Below are 23,383 nucleotides of genomic sequence, written 5' to 3'. Positions count from 1 at the left end.
GGGTTAGCGGTGCCGTTAGTGACAGCGCGCTCAACCTAATAATCTCAACAGTCATAACATTTTCATAAAAGGAATATGAATTACAACAAGTTTTCTTTGAATGTTGAAGTTTTAGGCTGTGTTCAAGCTGCCTGTATGTTGCAAAATGATTTATGGGCCCAAAATAATAATCTAGGCCATCTGAGATGGAATCTCTGTTACTTAACACAGTTTATTTTTAGAGATTACCTGTTCTTTGAAGAATAAAAGATGATGATGATTTTAATTACATGGAGAATATGGCTACGAAATATCAATTAGTATTAATATCAAGGCCTATGGAACACTGTATTTTTTAACTGGCTTAAAATACGATTTTCTTAAAGTCCTTCTGCTCGCTTTTGGTGTATAAGTTATTCATTCATAAGGTAACTTGAAGTGCAGGAATGTGCAGATAACTTCATATGCTTCCTGACCAGAAATTGTTAATATAGAGATGTAAATGCTAAGTGTAAAGTAAAGAAACCTAACTCATCTTAGGCCTAGGAATAAAATCTTGGCTTTAACAAAAGAATAATTGCATATGCGAATATTTACTAGTAAGCCGTAATTTTTGAAGTGGTTAAGAAATATAATTCTATTTTTGTGAAAATCCAAATAGACCTCTAACAAATATAAAATAAATGGTTTCAAGATAATTTCATTGTCGCTACTCATTGTAGCGTAGAAGCATTGAAAGCAATATTAATGTTGTGACAAATTTTTCCGTTTTTTTTTTTTACTTAACATATGAACTGAGGTTTGATGACTTTTTTTTTTGTCAAATGCATAGGCGATGAGTGAACGAACATTTTGAAAATGTTTCTTAACTGTTTTTCCGAAATTTGGCTACACGTGATATTTTCTTAGTTTTGAAATATATGACAGATTTCACTCTTATGAAACATATTATGGCCTTATTGTATGCAATAATCGTGTTTTCGCATTGAAATAATTGATTAATATGGAGCATGTCAGGTTGCCTATCCGTGAATTCCGAACGAAATCTTATGCAATCATTTCGTATCACTTAACAACATAGCTATACGATCACGCTACAATATTCTGCATCACTTTACGAAATATCGTTCTGCTCTTATTTCTATTTTATATTCCACATATTAATTAGTTTGAGAAAAACATTTTATAATACGAAAATTAGAATAAATTATAACAAGTAAAACATAAAACTGCAAGAAATTTCCTTGTTTTTTTTTGCAGGTTTTTAAGTATTTGTCAGAATCATTACGAAATATTTCGTTAAGTTTAGATATGAACAAGCCTACCAACCTTGTTATCAGAGAATATCTGTATAAAGATCTTTCTGTTAAAAGAATGCTATTCTACCTGAATAAAACGTGAGTAGAGTTTGACATATCTGATGTCATCAGCTTATCATCTGTTTAAAGATCTTTCTGTTAAAAGTGTGTTTTTTAACTTAGCAAATAAGATAAAATCATAAAAAATATTATATGATTTATAACTTCCTTAGCTCAATTAAACCCATTTCACTTGACTGAAGGGCGGTAAAATGCATAGAAGTCGGAGGTTCGGTTGGCATGCCTGTATCGCCGACGGTTGAGTAGACTAGTTTGACTGCATAACTTCTAAATACTAGATATACCAATTTTCATTTTAATCATAGAAAACGTTGAATTGAAACAATATTTTTTACAAATGTGAAGGAGAATTCAGATATATCAGATATGGAAATCGCGAATATTGCCTTGGCACATGAATGGCTTAATGGGAGTCACATATGCCTAGAATGAATGGTAACGTCATGTATGAACGGAGTTTATTGGTGCTTTTGGGGGGTTACACTAAATATCAGGATGTGAACAGCATTCATGAACTGAAACTGGCTTGGGAAAGCACTTTTATTGAATACTGTATATGGGATAAACACAATTCACTGTTGCTTTTCTTTATCTATGTTCGAAAGAATATTTGGACTTATCTTTAGATGCTGTTGTTCTTTAATGATATTTTAAAGCATTATTGAAGTTTTATTAGTTAATATTTTTCTACTATATGAATTTTTTTTAATGTTACGTTTCAACCTTTTGCTCACTATCAATATTATCTACCACCCATTACGGATGTTAATAATATATGGAAATATGTTATTTTTGTTTGTCTGTTTTACCTCACTATGGACATTATAAACATTTTTCTCTCAAGGAGTGAATAATTCAGTCCTCACCATTCGGTTTCAGAATTAAGTCAAATGGACAATTCGAGGAGGCCATTCAGCACTGAAATGATCAGTTATATATTTGCATATCGGCTGTAAAAGAATACATTATTGATTATGAAAATCTAATACCACACAAATACTTATTAACAAAATCATGCTGCATATTATAGGATTCCCCGCCTTTCACAGATCGGGCAAGAATCATTAGGCCTAGCCAAACATTTTTAGGTTAATATTCAACATTTTTTTAATATTTTGATTGAGAAAAAAAATATAATAAACAGTTTTGTTTTTAACGCTGTATACGCAAAGCATAGAAGACTACAAATTTTGAGTGCTAAAATAAAAGACTACAAATTTTTAGTGCTAAAATAAAACCCTCTTTAGACTGAAAAAAAGTTTGGTGTAAGCCGAGTTACAGGAAAAAATTAAAACCACAATTCTTGAGAAAAAAATTACATACGAAAGAACAATTATAATTTTAATTTCCTTTAAATGGAATGTTATTTAGCTCGGCTATCAGGATACGCATTGCCCGCAAAGTATCCATTAGCGAGCGACTCGTTCGTTGGTTTTATGTCAAGCCAGTCTTGTGCAGGAACGGGCTCTTGCTCTAGGGCGGCCCGCAACCGAGTGACAGAACCGGTTAGTCCGTCATCAATCTCATCATGGTACACCGCGCTCCTCCGCCGCCTGACCAACAGTTGCCAGATACCGCTTGCCAAACGCCTTTTGTTTGCCAAATGCCTTTTGTCTGAGACATTAACGGAACTGATGCAATATTTTTTCCAATGGCATCATGGATGAAACAAGATAAAAAAAAACCGTGCTTTTTTCTACGGAAGTTTTGAACATACTCATAACAGCCGGGGCTCGAGACGGTCTATAGGATGACCAAGGATAGCCGAGATTTCACAAGGTCTCCTGGGGTTTCTGAGGAGTTTCCTAAGAGCTACCTCCCACAGGTATGTATCAATCAGGCAGGATAATCCGAGAAGGTGGGCTCTGACGGGGTGGCCAGTAATATAGTCACAGGGAAAAAAGTAACAAAAAAGTCACAATTTTGGTTAGGGAAAAGTGTCGCAGGAAAAAAGTCATTTACTTACAGTCTTTTGTTTATGCTTTTACAGTAATCACCAACTGCCTTATACTAAACATGCCGCAAAGCTGGATACATACCGGATTTAAACCCTTGGGGGTCACTATCTAAGAAATATTAATGTGACTTTTTTTCCTGTGACTTTTTTACCTGGACTCTCACGGGGCCTAGCCTTCCAGTCAATGCCATCGCCTTAGTTACTCCACCCACACCTCAAGTCAGCCTTGATAATCCGTCTTTGATTGTCCCGATTCTCCGTGTACGTAATGCCAATACTTATCTCTATGGCAACCTTGCTCGTTACGATATCAACAGCGATTCTGTAAGCAATTCTAAATGTATAATATTTTATTATGTTTAATTTGCGTCAATTTCTTGTATAACACACACAAAACACATGTACATACTCTGCCCCAAACCCGTAAATATACAGTATGTATATATATATATATATATATATATATATATATATATATATATATATATATATATATATATATATATATATATATATATATATATATATATATATATATAACAACAATTATGGATAATGAATACCGTAACATGCTTGTTACGGTCTTACGATCTTCAACGTAATGGCCTAACTTGACGTCACCAAAACGCTACATCAAACTTCTGAAGAGATGTTATTAGGTCAGCCAAATTAGTCAGCGCGCCATGGAAGTCTGATAATAATGGAATACTGAGCTCTTAATATCCTTCTGTTCATGAAACTGCTTACGCAAAACAGGTAGCGATGTTAACTAATGTTATAAACTGAATAGAAAATTGTTTATATATATTTTTGTTGCATAATTAATTTAATAAAATTACACTGCAAAAAACACAAAAATATTTTGTCAGTAGTACTATGTACAGATTCCATTACCAGGATGAAACTGTAATGACCTTTTTAAGAAATGAAAAAATTTCCCCGTTAAGAACTGACGATAAAGGAAAACAAAAAAATGAAGATCACAAACTCTTTGGGCTGTTTCCGAAAGCACCGGCCCAGCTTTTTCAGGAGGATTGCTTGGGTAACTTCCTAATGACGTCGAAAAACTATATTAGAAATATAAAATGTATTACTAATAATGATGATTGAAGTAATAATATATGTCACTACCTAAAATAAATATCGTAACTAGAAAGCAATACCACAAACGAAACTTATCATTAGGAACGTAAAACCAGTCATCAAGTAAAACAACATTATACATAATTGTCTAGTGTTTTAAGCACGTGAAACGTTGTCTAAACTTGTTGCTGAAGAACTTGGTAAGCCTGAGGGTTAATGGCTTTGTTCTAGATGCATATATTGGTAGCGATAAAATTTTTATGAATAATCTACTAACTGATATGAATGGCTCGTAACTGCAATTTAGACAAATGTTGAAATATATATTGGGCATCTGCTATAACTTTCTCTCCATAGGAATCTTCCGGTAGACCTTTCTACTTGTTCCTATGAGAGCGTCAGTCTCCAAATGCTTTCGATGACACATTGCCCAGTATCGGAAATCTAGTGACTTCACTTACGAACTTTGATTTTAAGTTCAGGTCACGATATAGGCCTATATTGATCTAGCTATACGTATTTTGATGATCACTGTTTTACTGGGAGTATATAAAGTCTTCTGAGTAGCTAAACCCTTTGAATATCTAAATACTTTTCTTTAAAAGCTTTTAATGGTAACATAAGTGCACGTTTTTTTCACTTTTAGCGAACATGAATCAGGTTGAGAAGTCACAGCAAAGTGTCCACAAAAGGTTGGAGAAAGGCAATTTTTTGTATTAAAAACATTCGTTAAATTATCGATGCAATCTGGCTTCCCCAAATCAACACGAGAGAAGATTATTAGTAATGAAACTGCAAGGAAGGTTTGGTGCCTGAAATACTATAAGTGAACTCGGTTGGCCTCTGATTCCAAGAAGTCAGGACTAGATGAAAATGATGAGATGAGTGTGAACACTGAAGAAGGCAGACACAGAAAGAGAGGAGGTGAGGAAGATGCTGAACAGATTGCAACAGTTTTAATGTTCCAATACCTTTAGTTATGATGAAGATTTGGTGATTTTCATATCTATCCCATATTGCACCATCAGAAGAGACTCCTACTGTAGGCCAAACAGAATGTACGTATCATGGTTCAACAATCCGCAGGTCATTTTGCAGACCAGTCTGAACTGCAAGTTCTATTCTATGAACAAATTAGACTTTTGCCATCCTAAAGAAGTTCGTATTTATTACATTTATTATAAAGCTGAAAGAGATCCACTTCGGAGAATGGTGGTTGCAGCTGAAAGGGACAGAATAATCGACTTAGTATAATACCACCTCTGGAAATTTAGCTCAACTTGACAACTGTCTCTCAAAAATGTAAAAACTGAAACCTATATCATGAATTTAAGACAAATGCATGTTCACCTATACTGCGTCGGCCATCTTGACTTTGACAAACTGCAGAATTTTTTACCTTCAAAACTGAATCGACACTACATATATATGTGTGGGGAAAGTATTTGCTGGAATACCAAAATGCCACATGCAGAGTTAGGGTTAAATCAGTACATTAGAAGAATACACGATTTTGGAGTTTGTACACACGGACCTGTAGGAAAAAATTCAACCTAAGAATGTGACTACCGCCTGTAAAATCATGTAGAGAGCAGGTCAACCACAATAGCATCCCGATTGCCTTTTCATTCGGGGAGCACGATAAAGTAGAAAAAAATCTAGCTTATAAAACGACTAAAAATAATAAAGATAAATAGAATACAACCAACAGAAAGAAATTTCAACACTCAAACATTCATATAAGTTTACCGGTAAACGTGAAAATTAGGAGGAGCAATGCAAAGCTATTTCCCAACACTGATACCAAATGACATAGCGTTGTCAGAACGCTGCAAAAGTCAAGGCAATAATTTAGCCAATAAAAACTGCATCAGGATCCATTTTCTTCAGTGCTGGCGTGGATTTGCACTAACGATCCAACCACAGTGAACCTGACATCAACTGAATCCATTGCTTTGCTGCATCTTTCGATGACTGAAAATTGGTGAGAAGATACACACCAAGACATAGACACCACGAGACCTCCACTTCATTAACTTACGAGGCTCACCGTCAATCTTGCCACCGGTAAAGCTCCATGACGCTGATAATAATCAAAGTTCGTTTTCTTGATTACTCTAGATTTCATAACCCTTTCAAACGAAACGACGCCTTGCAATCATACATTCCTCATAGCATGGAAATGGTTTTATTTTTATAATGTACATTTTATATATATATATATATATATATATATATATATATATATATATATATATATATATATATATATACACATATATGAATATATATGTATACATATATATATATATGAGTGTACATATGTGTATATATACATGTATATATATGTATATATATATGTATATACAAATGTGTATATATATATATATATATATATATATATATATATATATATATATATGTGTGTGTGTGTGTGTGTGTGTGTGTATGTGTGTGTGTGTGTGTTATATGGGTCATTCGGCGTATGAGCCTAATTATTAATTACTGTGATTTATACAGCCGTGCTTTACCCAAGACCCATCAATTAAGGCTAAAAGTTACCCAAAAAGACACATAATTAACGTAATTAGATTCAGTTGCCAGTTGGAACTAGGGTACTGAATATTTTTATTTATTCTGAAGACAAATGAATTAAATAAACCCCGCTGGTAATCTACGTGAGTCAATAACAGCTCCCCAATTCGTCCCCCTTTGGACACAATAATATTTCCCCAACTTTAGAGTATGACTCAACAGCTGAGTCGCTCTAGTGACGCTCTTATAATCGGTTCTCTAGTATATTATGGCTAATCCTCCTCCAAGAAAAGGTAGGACCAGGTTCCAAGGCGTGCCTGACTATTACTTGAACGGATCCTCTCACTTATCCTTAATTACTGCAAGGGGGGTATTTTAAATCGAGAATATTAGGTTAACACCATGGAGGATACTTTAGGCAACACTAATACTTCATACAATCGACTTCATAAATGAGATATGGTTTCACTAGGGTTCTTTAGTCAGTAACTGAGAGGAGGGAAACTTAAACCACAAATACAGTGGGAAATATAACAGAAGAATGGAGAGTAATTGCCATCTTCAGACTTACCTTCTCGTAGAGCAACGGTGCGCACTTGCATCTGACGCCCGGGGTCTGTTGAATCGATCCTCCGATACCACTTTTACGCTCTCTCCTCGTGACCAAGGTAAAGAGAGTAGACAGGTACGCTCACTTGTGGGGGGGTGCAGATTATCCCCCCCAAGCCGCTGGTGTCTGGTGTCCGCAGGTCGGTTTGTGACCTGGGTCACTATAAACTCCTGTGATTGACTTCACTCACATCAGTTGTTCGTGTGTTATTGTCAATAGCAGTATACAAATTTCTCTTCAGTACATTTCAATCACCAGTGGGTTACCGTTTTATTATATAGAGTAATTTTCGAGAAATGCCATTTATTTGTGCAGTGTTTGGTTGCAATTCTCATGGTAGAAAGAAAGAAGGCATATCATTTTTCGCTTCCCTAAAGATGCAGAAACAAGACAAAAGTGGATTCATGTTTGTCGTAGAAAAGACAAATTCAATTATCCTAACAGCAGGATATGTAGCAGACATTTTGAGGACAGTGCTTATTTAAAAGTCAAGAACAAATTTCAGCAAATGTAACCAGTGCTCCTAGAAAGAGACTTTTGAAGTCACTTGCAGTTCCAACTCTTCTTCTTCACTTGCCTAAATCTAAAGGTCAGTATCAACCATCTCTAATGATATTACTGTAATTAGTCCATATGTATAATCTTGGAAATAACTGTATATACAATGTTATAAATATAGGTTATACATATATACGTAAAAAGAGAGAGAGAGAGAGAGAGAGAGAGAGAGAGAGAGAGAGAGAGAGAGAGAGAGAGAGATATTTCATAGCCTTATAATAAGAAAAAATTATGATCGAACATATTTTCAAAGTAAATAAAAATGAAATGAGAGAGAGAGAGAGAGAGAGAGAGAGAGAGAGAGAGAGAGAGAGAGAGAGAGAGAGAGAGAGAGAAGAGAGTAAAAAGAATTTTTTTATTACTTGGCATAACTAATATTATTTCTTCTTTATATTAGGTACTGATGAGCTAAACAGATTTCAACAATCACGTGCAGAGAGAAGAAATCTGAAACGATTAGTTGAAGAATCATTTGAAGAAAATAGATCAGTATGTGGTGAAGAAATTCATGTTGAAAATGGAGATGTTTCATTCGTGCAAGATTTGGATGACGTAGATCAGCAAGATGAAACAAAGACACTGGAGGATGTGCAGCGCCAACTAGAAGAGGTTATGCAGGAAAGAAATAATCTCATCTCAGAAAAAGAACAGTGGGAGAAAGAAAAGAGAGTGTTAGTGGATAATATTAACAAATTAAATAACGACGTTTTACGGTGCAAGACATTCCTTGGCAAACTTTTTTCTCCATCTCATGTGGAAAGCATCATAAATGGTAAATACATGAAACGTTGGTCAGTGTCTGATATAAGCCGAGCAATAACTTTAAGGAATATAGGTCCTAAAGCATATAAATATTTGCGTAAACAATGTGGAATTCCTCTTCCTTCAGAGAGTACTTTAAAACGTTGGTCATCAAAAATAGACGCGGAACCGGGCATTTTGCAAACAGTGCTTCAAATGTTGAAAGAAAAGGGTCATTCAATGAATGAATATAAACGATTATGTGTAATGTCTTTTGATGAATGTACAATTTCTCAAATCTGGTCCTACGATAGGGAATAGACGAATTATTTGATCCACAATCTAGAGTGCAGTGTGTAATGATTCGAGGACTTACACAAGCATGGAAACAGCTTGTTTTTACAATTTCAACACCAATATGACCAAAAACTTATTATACAAGTTAATTGTAAGTGTAGAGAGTATTGGTTTTCCATTGGTAGCTATAGTAAGTGATATGGGCCCTACAAATGTCAGCCTTTGGAATAGTATTGGTATAAGTACAGAAACCATTTCATTTTCAAATCCTTATGATTCGGAGAGAGAGGTGTATGTATTTGCTGACCCCCTCATCTTATTAAACTAATAAGGAATAATTTTCTTGATTATGGCTTCCAGTTAAGTGATGGAAGCTTTGTTCAAAGTGAATGTGTACGAGAAATTGTCAAGAAGAGTGTAAGTGATTTACGACCCACCTATCGCTTGACTGAAAATAATTTATGTGTTAAGGAACAGCACGCATGAATGTGAAGAAAGCCGTTCAGCTTCTATCAGAAACTACTTCAAAAGCAATAGACTTTTATGGAAAACAAGGACTTTTAGAGAGCAAACATTGGAAAAGTACTCGAGATTTTATCAAACTTGCTGATGCATGGTTTGATTTATTCAATTCAAGAGTTCCTTATGACAAAAGGCACAAAGAAATGCATATGGGTTGCAACTGACACAACAAAATAAAATTCTGGAGGAAATGAAAAGCGTTGCTAAAACAATGAGAGTGTGTGGGCGTAAACGTGTGAGCCTGTATCAGTTTCAGAAGGAATTATCATTTCGTGCAAATCTTTTGCCCCTGTTATATGAAATGGTGAAAGCTAAATATGATGTATCATACATATTAACTTACAGACTCAATCAGGATGGATTAGAGCATATGTTTGGATGCATCAGACAAATGGGCATTTGCTACGATCATCCTTGTCCGGTTACATTTAAGAGAAGAATTAAGTCATATCTTCTCGGTAAAGACATTTCTATAATGGGAAGGAATTGCAATAACCTAACCAATGTAGTGATGCCACGATGTGTAAAGAATCATACATTTCTCATGATAAGAGTGAAGATGTGGCAGAAAAGGATTTGGAAAAAGAGCTCTCTATCTCAGCCATGGTGTTTGCTTCCATGGAGGAAAAGATTTTATCACAGAAGACGACAATACATACGATTTGGAATTTGAAGAACAGACAAGTACTTTGTCACATGTTGCAGACAGAGAGGGTCTTCGGTATGTTGGCGGATACATGGCCTCAAAATTTCCTAGGTATCAATTTCTAGGCTGCAAGTTGGAGAATAAAAAGTGGCACTTGGGTTAGCGTTATTGAGAGACAGCAAAATAAGTTAACATTGCCAAGTAAGGAATTTTATGAAAAGCTGAAAATAATGGAAAAACTGTTCAACATTCATCATGGATATGATACTCTTAGGCCAGGAAAGGGTAATGTGCAAGCATTATCATTCATTATTGAAAAACATGTAATGCTCCCTATGGATATAATAACATTTTTCGTAAGATGTCGCATGTTTTTTAGAATGAGAGTGTTGAATAATAAAATTGTATCTAATAGATCAAAATGTAACAAAATACTCAAGCTTTCAAAATAATGGATTTGTACTTTTGTAAATAAATATCTCCATATCATGGATTAGTATTGATTTTTCTTTGCCTTATGAATTACTGAATAATATGTCAAATACTCTCCATACCCATATGCTTAAACAATTAAACACATATATGAGTGTCTGTGCATATATGTATTCATTCTTGCATTACATAAAAAAAAAAAAAAAGACGGGTACAAAGAAAACATCAACAAAAAACAAGTTCATTTCCGGGTCGCCTATATTCCGATCGTCTGACTGACCCACTCGACTTGGGTTTGACCGTCTGGACACCAGCAGAGGGATTAGCTACCCCAAACTTACCCCCACCATAGAAGTGAGCGTACCTCTCTACTCTCTTTACCTTGCTCGTGACCACTGGACTCCCTCGGACCTCGGGTCGAAAGAGTGGGTTGTGGCTTGTAAACAACTCCCCCCCCTTTGTAGCGGGCGGGGAGCCTGAAAGACAACAACAACTCGCCAGTACGAAGTTTTAGGTAAAAGGGAGCTTAAGGGATACCCTAACTAAAGCTGGCCCTCGTGAAGCCTTCTCTGTGGATAGGTCCCTAAACTAAACTTATAGTCTGTTGAGACGGTTGGTGTTGAAACACAACAACCAGCCAGCTTCCCTCCCTGCTTTCCACAGAGGAAGCTTTTCTGGGCGCTTCCCTTTCTCTGTTTTCTTCGCTCTCTTTTTTTTGGTTATCTTCTACTAAATCAAAGCAGAGGTCGAACAGCATATATTATTTGTAATAATGTATATATATATATATATGTATATGTATGTGTATATACACATATGTATGTGTATATATGTATATATATGTATATGTTTATATATATATATATATATATATATATATATATATATAGATTTAATCATGCTTCATAAGGGGTAGTTCCAGAGTATAAACAAGACAGTGATTACTTTCACATTTATGCTTAAACTTCTGTATCGTGAATGAGCTCCTTGTGAAGAAACATTCACTACTGCATCTGCTATACAAAAGGCTCATTAGCAGCACACTGATAAGTGGTTCGTCACCAGACAGATTTGATCCACCGGCAGCAACAACCTCCAACTTCAGTGACAAATACTTTTACCACTAATCTGTCCAGAGAAGAACGAGTTGATACCACCCTGTCGTACACATGCCCGTTGAATGCAGGTATTTATATTTAGCGTCAGCACCAACCCATCCCAACCATGACAACCAATTGGTATGTTTGAAACAAGGAGCTGTTTATGAACTTTTATCACATCGTGAAATTTTTTATGTTCACAGACATTAAGCTACAAATGTCGTTTAATACCCAATTAGCTCAAGCTTGGAAATAATACCGTCACCTGGCGGATTCTATTCATTGAAAGCGACAACCTCCGACTTCAGTGATGAGTACTTTTACCACTGGGCTGTCAACTATCATTCCCTTCTGGTAGTATTTCCGAAATAGAGCGAATTCGATTTAAACGACATTTGTAGCTTATTGTATGTAAATAAAAAAAAAAGTCACGTGATGTAATAAAAATTCATAAATAGCTTCGTTTTTCAAACTTACCAATAGGCAGTCATGGTGGGGGTGGGCTGATGCCGACATGTGTACGACAGTCAGTGTTGACTTATACCTCTCTTGACAGCCCCGTGGTCAAAAACGTCACCAAAGACGGAAGTCGTTGCTATGGCGGATCAAATCCGCCAGGTGACGAACCACTTGTTAATTATAATGCTAGTCTTCTTCACTATAATTTTCGAGAAAGAGCGAATTGGACATTAAACGACATTTGTGGCTTAATGTTTGTGAATATAAAAACACTCACGGTGATGTGATAAAATATTATATATATATATATTGTATATATATATATATATATATATATATATATATATATATATATATATATATATATATATATATATATATATATATATACATATATACACACACACACATATATATAATATATATATATATATATATATATATATATATATATATATATATATATATATATATATATATATATATATATATATATATATACATATATACACACACACACACACACACACAACACAGTAGAACCCCTGATCCTTGACCGTGCCAGAACTTGACATAATCAGATTTCGACGTGAAATGTCGAGTAAATTTTGTCGGAGCTCGAACAACAAACCGGAATCTGACCCGATGAATCATATGATGTTTTAAAAAAAAAAAAAAAAAAAAAAAAAAAAATTTCGGTCGGCTGCCGCTAGTTGGCGTTGTTGGTGGTGATCTTACCATGCGTATTTAAAAGCATTTAAAGCCCACACATGCTGCTGCTGTTGTTTGGAGAAGTACATGCCTGTGCAGGTATATCATCATTTTTTTGGCTTTCTGCACTGAATTTTCATCCAATCATGGGTGCCAATATGTTAAGGTATGATAATATTTATTGTTAGATGTTTTACAGTGATTTTATACACTATTCCAGTAGACTCTGTATGAAATTTACCATAAATACTGAATGTAAACAACACTTATGTAATTAGCACCGCAGTACACCACTGGGTGGCGCTTTGGTTTCTTTACATCCGCTCATGCCACAAGCTGCCGGGTGCCGACGTAACTTAGGAAATTTTTCTTAATTTTATGATAACAGATATACAGTAATTTGGCTTATAAATATCGTATTATTAATTTACTGTAATAATCAGGTTTGTTTTTCAATGTTATTATTATTAACAAGTTTTTGTGTGTACTCGTTACAGTACATTCTGGTAGTGCCTATAGGCTACCTAGCCTAGCCTATGGTGCTCGGTCTACCATTGGTAATACAGCCACATTGGTCGTAGGCCAATTCTTTTTTATACAGTATGCATTTAAAAATTTAAAAAGTGCTTCTGATACGATAAGTTATTTAACTCTGAACTTATTTAATTGTAATTTGTGTAATGTTTTGTAAAAAAGGCAAGGTTGGGGTAATGACTGGTGGTCAGGAACGGATTAATCCATTTTCAGTTATTTCTTATGGGAGAAATTGATTCAGAATTCGACTAAATTGAATCTCGATGCTTCTTCTGGAACAGATTAGCGTCGAGGACCGGGGCTCTACTGTGTGTATATTATATATATATATATATATATATATATATATATATATATATATATATATATAGATATCTATATCTATCTATCTATATATATACACATACACACACACACACACACACACATATATATATATATATATAGCCTATACATATTTATAATTATAATCATACAGATATGTTATATATATATACTAAGATTTTTAGTGAACTATGTGCTGGCCTGTGAAAAGGTATATCCTGTGCAGGTGGCATTTATGTTGATGTTGGTGATTTTTGCAGTTAGATGGCGCGGGTATCTGACGAGTTCATTTGTGCCTTCTGATCATGGCCAAAATGCATGGAGACAACGTGACTGATTGATGGAAGCGTTGTGAACCTGACAGTGCCGTCACGCTCCCGGGGAGGGGTTTTTAAGTGAATTTATACATATGTGCACTCTCTAATGTGTATATTACCAAGGAACCATACAATAGCTATTCACTTTGATCTGCAGCTGGGTGATTCACTCTTTGAGTAGTGTTGGTGGATAAGAAAAACCACTGTGAGAAACGTTCATTTGCGGCCATAGAATGTGAGTAAGATAACTCATTAACACTTACATTTTTTCCCGACATTATGTGGAATACCCAGTTTGTGTTGCAGTGAAACTCCTCTGTTCTCCATTATGCAATTTTCTGCTTTAAATGTCTTTTCTTTATACATCATTTCAGGTTTTATTATATGTTATGTTTCTTTTAACAGGAATTCTGGGTTCGTCCTGTGAGGACGAATATTTTGGAAGTGGTGTTCTTTTAACATTCTCTATGATATTTACTTTGGTCTAGAATAATTATGACCTTATTTTATTTGGTGACCAGGGTGTTAGTCACTAGTATTGGTTGGTATAGAATCATTAATTCGACTGACTGTGAGTCTGAATTTCCTCTAGTTATGACTTCCATTTTCATGGGGTGTGAGTCACTCCACTTCATGACCGCAGCTTTCGCTGAAATACTTTGGTTAAACTTGCAAATAAAGTCTAGTTATGCATCTCGGCATTTTATTCCAGTAGGCGTTTGTGAGGATAGATACATGGAGAGAAGTCGAGAGGGAGAAAGAATGTGCTGACCCAATGCTGGCCATTGCTACCGGAGGATCTCAGGGATGTAAGATGATAAGACGCTGTTCTTAAAACAGAGGTAGGAAGAGATTATAACCCTAATTGACCTAGTTGAAGGGCATAACATATATGCAGCTATACAAAAGGGAAAATGAAACACTTGGCGTAAATCAAGATAGATTGCGTCTTACCAATACATAGTGGTAGAAACTTACAATATATCTGCTTGAGGGACTCTACAACAGACGGCTGGAAACCAAATGTTCACACCTAACAGGTGGGAGAAAGGGGAGGAGCAGTGAACTCGTCAGCGTTTGAGGTCGTGAAATATGAAAAAGCCAGACACTCCAACAGTACCAAAATGATTCATCATAGCCATCATGAATTGAAAAAGGATAAAAAATATCATCATGACGGAAGCTGAGAAATCTGGAGCGCTAAATATTTTTAACAGAAGTGGTTGTATTGAAAACTGAATAATATTCTGGATGATGAAAATGCATGCAATGGACTAAATAAAAATCCCATACACAGGGTGAACTGCAAGTTTTTGGTAAGCGCATGGAACTTGGGTTGCTTATATATATTTATTAACTTTTAAGCCATTGCGATAACAAAAACGTTTGTAGCTGAAGAACTTTAAATGTTCCTGGATTCCTAGCATATTATATCCACTTTATAATGTGATTTATTTACGCCAGCAGTCTTCATGCATACCATAAGCTTTCATTTGATACCAAATAAATTCTCTGCGTTGAATGATAGCTACATAATGTGTTGAAAAAGATTTCAACAAGTAAAGTTTTTGATTGCATTTTCTACAATTTATGGCGTGAGCACATAATTACAATAGAGTCATACAATGAATAGAAATGTCAAATTAAAGAAAGAAGTTTTCTGACATCGATACCAGTTGACTCTGCAGTACAAATTCGTTCTAATATCTTTCTGGAATATTCTGGGAATCGCAGCTCTAACCTTCGCCCCTTCTGTAAGTACAACAGCCCCTTTGTGTTTGCTTTAGAAACTAAGTGAAAATAAAAGAGCCCGATCCAATTATCTGACGTAGAGAGCAGCCCCAGCGCAGCCTTGCTTGCTTTTAAATAAATTAACCGCAATCTTATTACAAGACGCGGTTCATCATCAATCATTTTCCTTGGTGCAATTAATTTCCAATCTGATAATATCAGCGATGAAATCTCTTAACCCTTGTTTGCTGTTTTAGACTGAGCTTTCATTTCACATGATGCCACCGAGGGATCAGTGTGTGATAGAGAGGGAGAGTAATCATAAGGAAGGACACAAAAGAGAGTAGGAAATAATTTCTGCTCCGCATCTTGAATGAAAATATGTGTGAGGGTGGACCAGGGAAACCAGTTAACTCTAACATATTTCTTTATTTCCAACGTTTCGTAATAATTTCTTTATTACAGCATCAGGGATCTGTTGAATAATGAATAAATTACTCAAAAAGTTACTGTAAAGGCTTTAAAAGTCATAAGAAAAATAAAAATAAAATTCAGCAAATATAATACAGATAAAAAACACAACAGAACAAGAGACCGCTAACCAACCTTAGGTGGAGAGAGCAAAAGGCAGAATGCTTATAGAGAGTCAACTCAGGTAAAGTTGATTAGAGGAGGTTTGGGTATTTCAGGTAAAGTTGAGTAGAGGAGGTTTGGGTATTTAACTGGGAGACTAGTTTTTTGATAAACAATGACTCGATTATAGGCAATTCGTGAGGATTTGCTGTTTGGCCTATTATGCTGAAATCATTTCTTTCAATATGAGTTTTACAAATGTTGGAATGAGCTCTGGTATTAGAATGCTCTGGATTGGAGAGTCTACAACCAGTACGAAAGCTTGTTCCCCGATGGGAGTCGATTCTGACCCCTCAGTAACCTCCTCGTGGATCCGACATATGTCCCAGAGTTACACTTAGGGCAAGTATACTTATATATCACGTTAGAGGATAAAAAAGGGCTTAATCGATCCTTGTAGTTAAAAAATGAACCAATTGTTAAAGGATTTTTGGGAATTAATTTTAAATTAATCGCACCATAATGGTTATGGATAATTTGCACAAACCGTTTACTAAAAGAGTCATAGTGTAAAAAGGGGAATTGGCGTAAAAGTTTAATTTAGGTACTGTGTAATTCCTAAAACATGGAATTTCTTGGTATACCACATGAGGAGCATGGAATGGTTTTGATTGAAAGGATGAGACAGAATACAACTGATACGGTTGGGAAGCGTCTTTGGGGTTTAAACATGGGAAAAGGTACGTGGACCGAGTGTTTGTTATGAAACATCTATATGAGAGGTTTGAGAGTAAAAGGGGGAAAATTTATTTTATGGATGGAATGATAATGATAGCAATGATAAAATATATAGATGGGAGAATAACTGGCATGGTCTAGCTGTTACATATTTTATGGATGGAATGACGAGAGAATTGAGAAACAACCAAAAGATGAATGTGTAATTTTGCGGGATGCGAGAATGGGTTTGTGGCTAGGAAACAGATTGGCTGATTTATACAAATGATACAGTGTTAATGGTGATACTGAAGAGAAACTACACAAAGACTAGCGTACGAGTTTGCTTGAGTAAGTGAAGACTGCTGAAAGTTCAAGTACGTGAGAATAAAATTAACAGGTAGAATCCAGGTAGTTGAAGCAATAAATGTTAGTAGGGATAGTGGAAGAATGGAAATGAATTATTCTGAATAGGAGTACGGATTAAAAGTGGAAGGGGTGGGAGAGATGGTGCTCTGGGAGGACTACAGTATTCAAGTGTGTGTGTGTGTGTGTGTGTGTGTGTGTGTGTGTGTGTGTGTGTGTGTGTGTGTGCGTGCGGAAAACAGAGACGAAAAGTGAAGAGTGTGTCTCTAGTTCGGAACTTCGGAGGAAGGGACAAATTCATGAAATCTGTTTCTTTTGTTTTTGTGAGTGTGAAGTGGATGATGATCTGGACGTTTTCATGATAACAAGTCATCTATGACTATGCAGTTAAAGAGCGAATAAGCCACTTAATTTTGACTTGCTTTCTTCGGGAACCACCTCCTATAAAGTGACACTGGACAAAAGGGCTCTTACCATCCAGAAAGGGAAAGAATACGTACTGGATAAAGATGAACAGCGCACTGTGCGTAGAGGGGTTAGGCGCAATCTGTGTAGGTGTATGAAACAGCTATTACTCTGAAGTTTTCTGTATATAAAGTTCAGCCAAATTTCAGCAGTATAAGCGTGAATGTGTCAGTACTCATTGTCTTTTCACGGGAGTCGCTCTCCCCTGTTAAGTGAAATGGCTTACTTTTGCCAAAAATATTGATAGGTATAGCCTATTTTGCCAAAAATATTGATATGTATAGCCTATAAACTATACATATGCATACATCCTCTCAGCATGCAACGTAACTACTCCTATACAAAATGCCAAGCCTTACTGCAGCGTTTCCGTTCCAACAATCAATTTCAAATAAAAAAAAAAACTGATGCTTGAAAAAGCAAGCACAGCTATCGCCATGAAGTCTGCCATAATAGATAGGAAAGAAAAAATCCAGGGGTGCTGGACTTACTGTTTCTTTTGTCGAAACAAGGAATGAATAGAAGCTCTATTTGCATATTTCTTACTTTTGCAAACACTATGCGCCCCACAAGCCGGGCGGTCATTATCATACAGTAATTTGGTTCCTTTTCAAAAAGTCTAGCCGGAGGCGTTTCATGAGTCATGTCTCGTTATTGATTCGTCGGCTGCATTAAACAAAGGCTGATTAGACAGAAGGATGAAGAGTTTGCCTACTATTCGTTTCCAAAAGGATTTAAATCTACTTTGCAACCTATTCTTAATTCGTTTCATGTGGCTATCTACACCCTGCTTGTGATTTTGAATACCACAAGCACTATGTTTGGAAACGAAATGTTTGAGACTTGAAATGTCTATTTTTGTAGTATGACTGCAGCGTCTAATAAATAACAAGAACAGAGTGTGGTAAGGAAAGGAGACAGTTTATAAGACAAACTAGCGAATAAATTCCGTAGGTCAGATTTTGAAACACAGGAAGGGAAAACAAAAAGTTGAATATCCACTACTGTAATACTAATAACACGCGCGATACGCATGCGTTGAACATTTGAAATGATGCGATAATGCCATTGTATGTCATTGTCAATCCTTCTTTTAACAGTGTACCAAAACACATTCATGTTTGCCACTATTCAGTATCATCACTTATCCCAAGCCTAAGCTTACAACTTTCATCACTCTCTTCTCCTCCTAATGTTCTATGCATAAAAAGAAGTAAGCTCGGGTTTTTATGCCCAACAGCTGAAAAATGCTTCGGAAAAAGAGCTAACTCTGCTAGTAAGAAACCTTGCTAATGAGTGCTATCAAGCGTTGCATTCTCTTTCATATTTGGTGTTTGCTGAGATTTAACAACTGGGTGGAAGTATGTCAAAATTACAGCTATTATGTTGCATATCTGGCCAATATTGCAGCTTTCCTCCAGTGAATGTCGAGTCCCTTTAATTAACTGTACAAAACTTTGGTTATGTACAAAGAAGATGAATGTGGGTTAGGCTAGCTTTTTGGATGTGAAAAATTCCATAGCTGCCTCTTACGTTCATATATGTATATATACATTTATATATATGTATATGATACACACACACACACACACACACACACACACACACACACACACACACATATATATATATATATATATATATATATATATATATATATATATAATGCCACTTTGTAATTATTGCCAAAATCACGACATACAGAGCTGGCGTGCTGCATACAAAAAGGAACATTACAACGAGTGGAATCATTTAAAGAGAGCTATGACGTTTGTTGGCATCAGAGCCAACGATACATTAAAGCACCAAGTTCACTTTAACAGTAAAGAAACTGACTCTGTGGTTGACACAGGAACCACAGCTTTTGTTTGACAGGGGCAGTGAACCTTGCGGGAAAGCACTGGTTAAGATAAGAATTGTGATCTTTCTACTCAGAAAATGGAAATCAGCCGCTCAATCCGGGACAAACGAAGAAAGAAGTGGTCTAAGAAAGCACCCTTAGTTCCAACAAAATTAATGTCGGCATATCAGTGATATAAAATTAAAACCTTGGACGATTAGCAATTCATACATGGAAGACTGATGTCATGAGTACACAGCAGAATGAGAATAACGCCCAGAGATTCACTGCTAGGTTTAAGTACTTCACCGGAAATCTTATAATATGCAATGATTCAGGATCCCACAGCAGTATCTACAAGTCACCAGACTGAAAAAGGGCAGATGTTTATATCAAATGTGAATTCATCAAGTACTCACATGTAAGAGAGATCATCAACAATCTTCAAGGGCTGTAGCGTCAAGTGTAATTATCGTCAGTTCGTTAGCTGAGTTTCTTTCAAATGAATGTTTTTTCTTTAAAGCTTATAGACAAGAAGGAAATGAAATGCATCCTTCCACCAACTTCTGTCAACACTATGCATCACAGTGAGCTGACCTCCAGAGTTAACTGGCTACTTCTGTTTTTTATTACGTGTTATTCAGTATTCCACGCTTTTTATGTCGACACTGTTCACGTTTTTTTACGAGTTATGGGTTTGGGGTGGAACATAAATGCTGTGGCAATTATTACATCTAAGTATCTTCGTTTCTGTTTGTAGGGATGAATACTTCACTGATTTTGGAAATACTATAAAAAAGCCTCAGTGTGTTTTGGAATCACTGACTCCTATCTATCCGCACGCATATTAACATGTATATATATACTTTTACACACATATATAATATATATAATGATAGTTTGTCAGTTTCAAGATTTTTTTTAATACTTTCAAATAATACGCCATAAATAACTTATCAACTCTACCTAGGAATAACTTACATCATCAGGGAATTAATTACTAGTCCTACCAGACCAGGATTCGAGACTATGACTTTTGAGGCAGAAAGCAAGGTGCACTTGACCATAACCACCCAGCCACCAAGAGATACCTCAGTTGATATCTTTCTCTCGAATTCAGGTTCTGTGCTTAGAATCTATATCAACCTTTCTCACCATGACATGCTATAAAACGTGGATACGTATGATAGTTTGTCAATTTTACACCTGACAGCAGTGTTATCGATTTCTCTTTCTTCATGGCTGGGTGGTTATGGTACCTGTGAACCTACTTCTAACAGCAAAAAGTATTAGTTTGAATCCTAGTCAGAGAAGGATGACTTATATAATTCCTCATCGGTTTTAGTTTTCTGTACAAGAACACTGTTGAGATGGCTATTTGTCGGTCCGTCCGCACTTTTTCTCTCCGCCCTTAGATCTTAAAAACTGCTGAGGCTAGAGGGCTGCAAATTGGTATGTTGATCAAACATACCAAATTGCAGCCCTCTAGCTCCAGTAGTTTTTATTTTATTTAAGGTTAAAGTTAGCCATGACCGTACGTCTGGCACCACTACAGGTGCCAACAACACAGGCCACCACCGGGCCGTGGCTGAAAGTTTCACGGGCCGCGACTGAGAGTTTCATGCAGCATGATACGCTGTACAGAAAACTTTTCTTCGGCGCATTTTTTAATTGTTTATTATTCCAAAGGAAATGCAAATTCGACAATAATGGGTTACTTGTGGCTTAGTATTTGCAAAAATACACTGTATGCACATAAATTCATATGCGTTATGATAGAAAACAAAATTAAAATCTAGTAACTTAAATTCTTACAGCTTTGCTGATATATATATATATATATATATATATATATATATATATATATATATATATATATATATATATATATATAATATATATATACAGGACATTATACATATAAGTATTTATACACACACATATATATACGCTGTATATATGTGACAATCAATTACGATAAAACTTCTGAAATCGTTAGACTACCTAAGCAAAATACATTCAAAGACAACACAGTGTGACTGCAACAATAGATTTCCAAAAGGGGATTAAAAACCAAGTCAGCTACAGGAGAAAGCGAACAATGGAACTATTAACAGCGAAAAAAAGAGACGAACAATGTTATGTCAATAACGAACTCATAAAAAATAGACTATGTTTCTTCTCTAATTCTGAGTGCGTGCAATAAAACAGCAGAGAATCTGAGAGTAACGAAAACAATACAAATGAAGTCACGTGCATAAACACAATTATGATCCTCCTGTTGGCCTACTCTGATGCTCCTAACTTCTTTACCCAAATGACCTGCCCTGGCTTCATCAATCATTCCTTACCGCCTTTTATTTATTTATTTTTTTATTTTGTTTTTTTTTATAACTGTACAGTGACTGCATGAATTTCAGAACATAATACGGCATTTAGGAAGACATATGGAAATTCCACAATTTTTTGTTATAATTAACACAACATTATCATACGATAAATGTTCTTTTGTCAGGTATTTACGTTTAGCGACTTTCTAGAAACAGATGTATTATCTGGTACATGTCTGCTAGATTTTTCCTAAGCTTGCCATGCTATGTCCTGAAATTCATAAAGTCAACTGTAATATTTCTAACAACGCTCCTATTTGCATTTTGGTTTCGGTTTTATATATATATATTATATATATATATATATATATATATATATATATATATATATATATATATATATATATATATATATATATATATATATATATATATATATATATATATATATATATATATATACACCACACATTACCGCAGGTGAAAAGTAGGTCCTGACCGGTTTCGACTTTATTCCCAAGCCATTGACGAAGGACTAATACAGAGTATAGAAAGTCACAAATATATATACTACAGGAACAGTACTGACGAACATACACAACCGTTAGAGACTACATATCCACCCACAGGCCGGTGTCGACGAAGGAGTGGCCTTCAAAACTCATTTGGCTAAAAATCACAATATACTCTCAGGGAACAATACTGATAAACATACGACCATAGGCGACCTCAGATCCACACCTGACAGGTGTCAGGGAGGCGGAGTTTGGAAACTCATTAGCACTACTGCCCCTGTACTGTGGTCGCCTGTGGTCGGTATGTTTATCAGTATTGTCCCCTGAGAGTATATTGTGATTTTTAGCCAAATGAGTTTTGAAGGCCACTCCTACCTTGACACCGCCTGTGGGTGGATATGTAGTCTCTAATGGTTGTGTATGTTCGTCAGTACTGTTCCTGTAGTATATACTGTATATTTGTGACTTCTTATACTCTGTATTAGTTCTTCGTCAGTGGCTTGGAAATAAAGTCGAAACCGGTCAGGACCTACATCCGTCTCTTACTTTTCACCTGCGGTAATGTGTGATAAATGAACCACATAAAAAAGTTATAATAATCATATATATATATATATATATATATATATATATATATATATACTGTATATATATATATATAT

The 23,383-nt window shown here is 35.5% G+C and overlaps 1 long non-coding RNA gene across 1 annotated transcript in view; it reads right to left on the bottom strand.

Annotated features, from left to right (window-relative positions):
- Nucleotides 1-10,466: 10,466 nt before the first annotated feature.
- The window catches only part of LOC136843247 (uncharacterized), a 379,609-nt gene continuing 366,692 nt past the window's right edge, over nt 10,467-23,383 (bottom strand). The window contains exon 4 of the long non-coding RNA XR_010854496.1: nt 10,467-11,215. This is a non-coding gene — a long non-coding RNA (uncharacterized lncRNA). The remainder of the gene's footprint in view (nt 11,216-23,383) is intronic.

The sequence above is a fragment of the Macrobrachium rosenbergii genome, chromosome 11 (assembly GCF_040412425.1).
Source record: "Macrobrachium rosenbergii isolate ZJJX-2024 chromosome 11, ASM4041242v1, whole genome shotgun sequence".
Classification (NCBI taxonomy): Eukaryota; Metazoa; Arthropoda; class Malacostraca; order Decapoda; family Palaemonidae; genus Macrobrachium; species Macrobrachium rosenbergii.
This window is presented reverse-complemented; position numbering and strand designations above follow the sequence as displayed.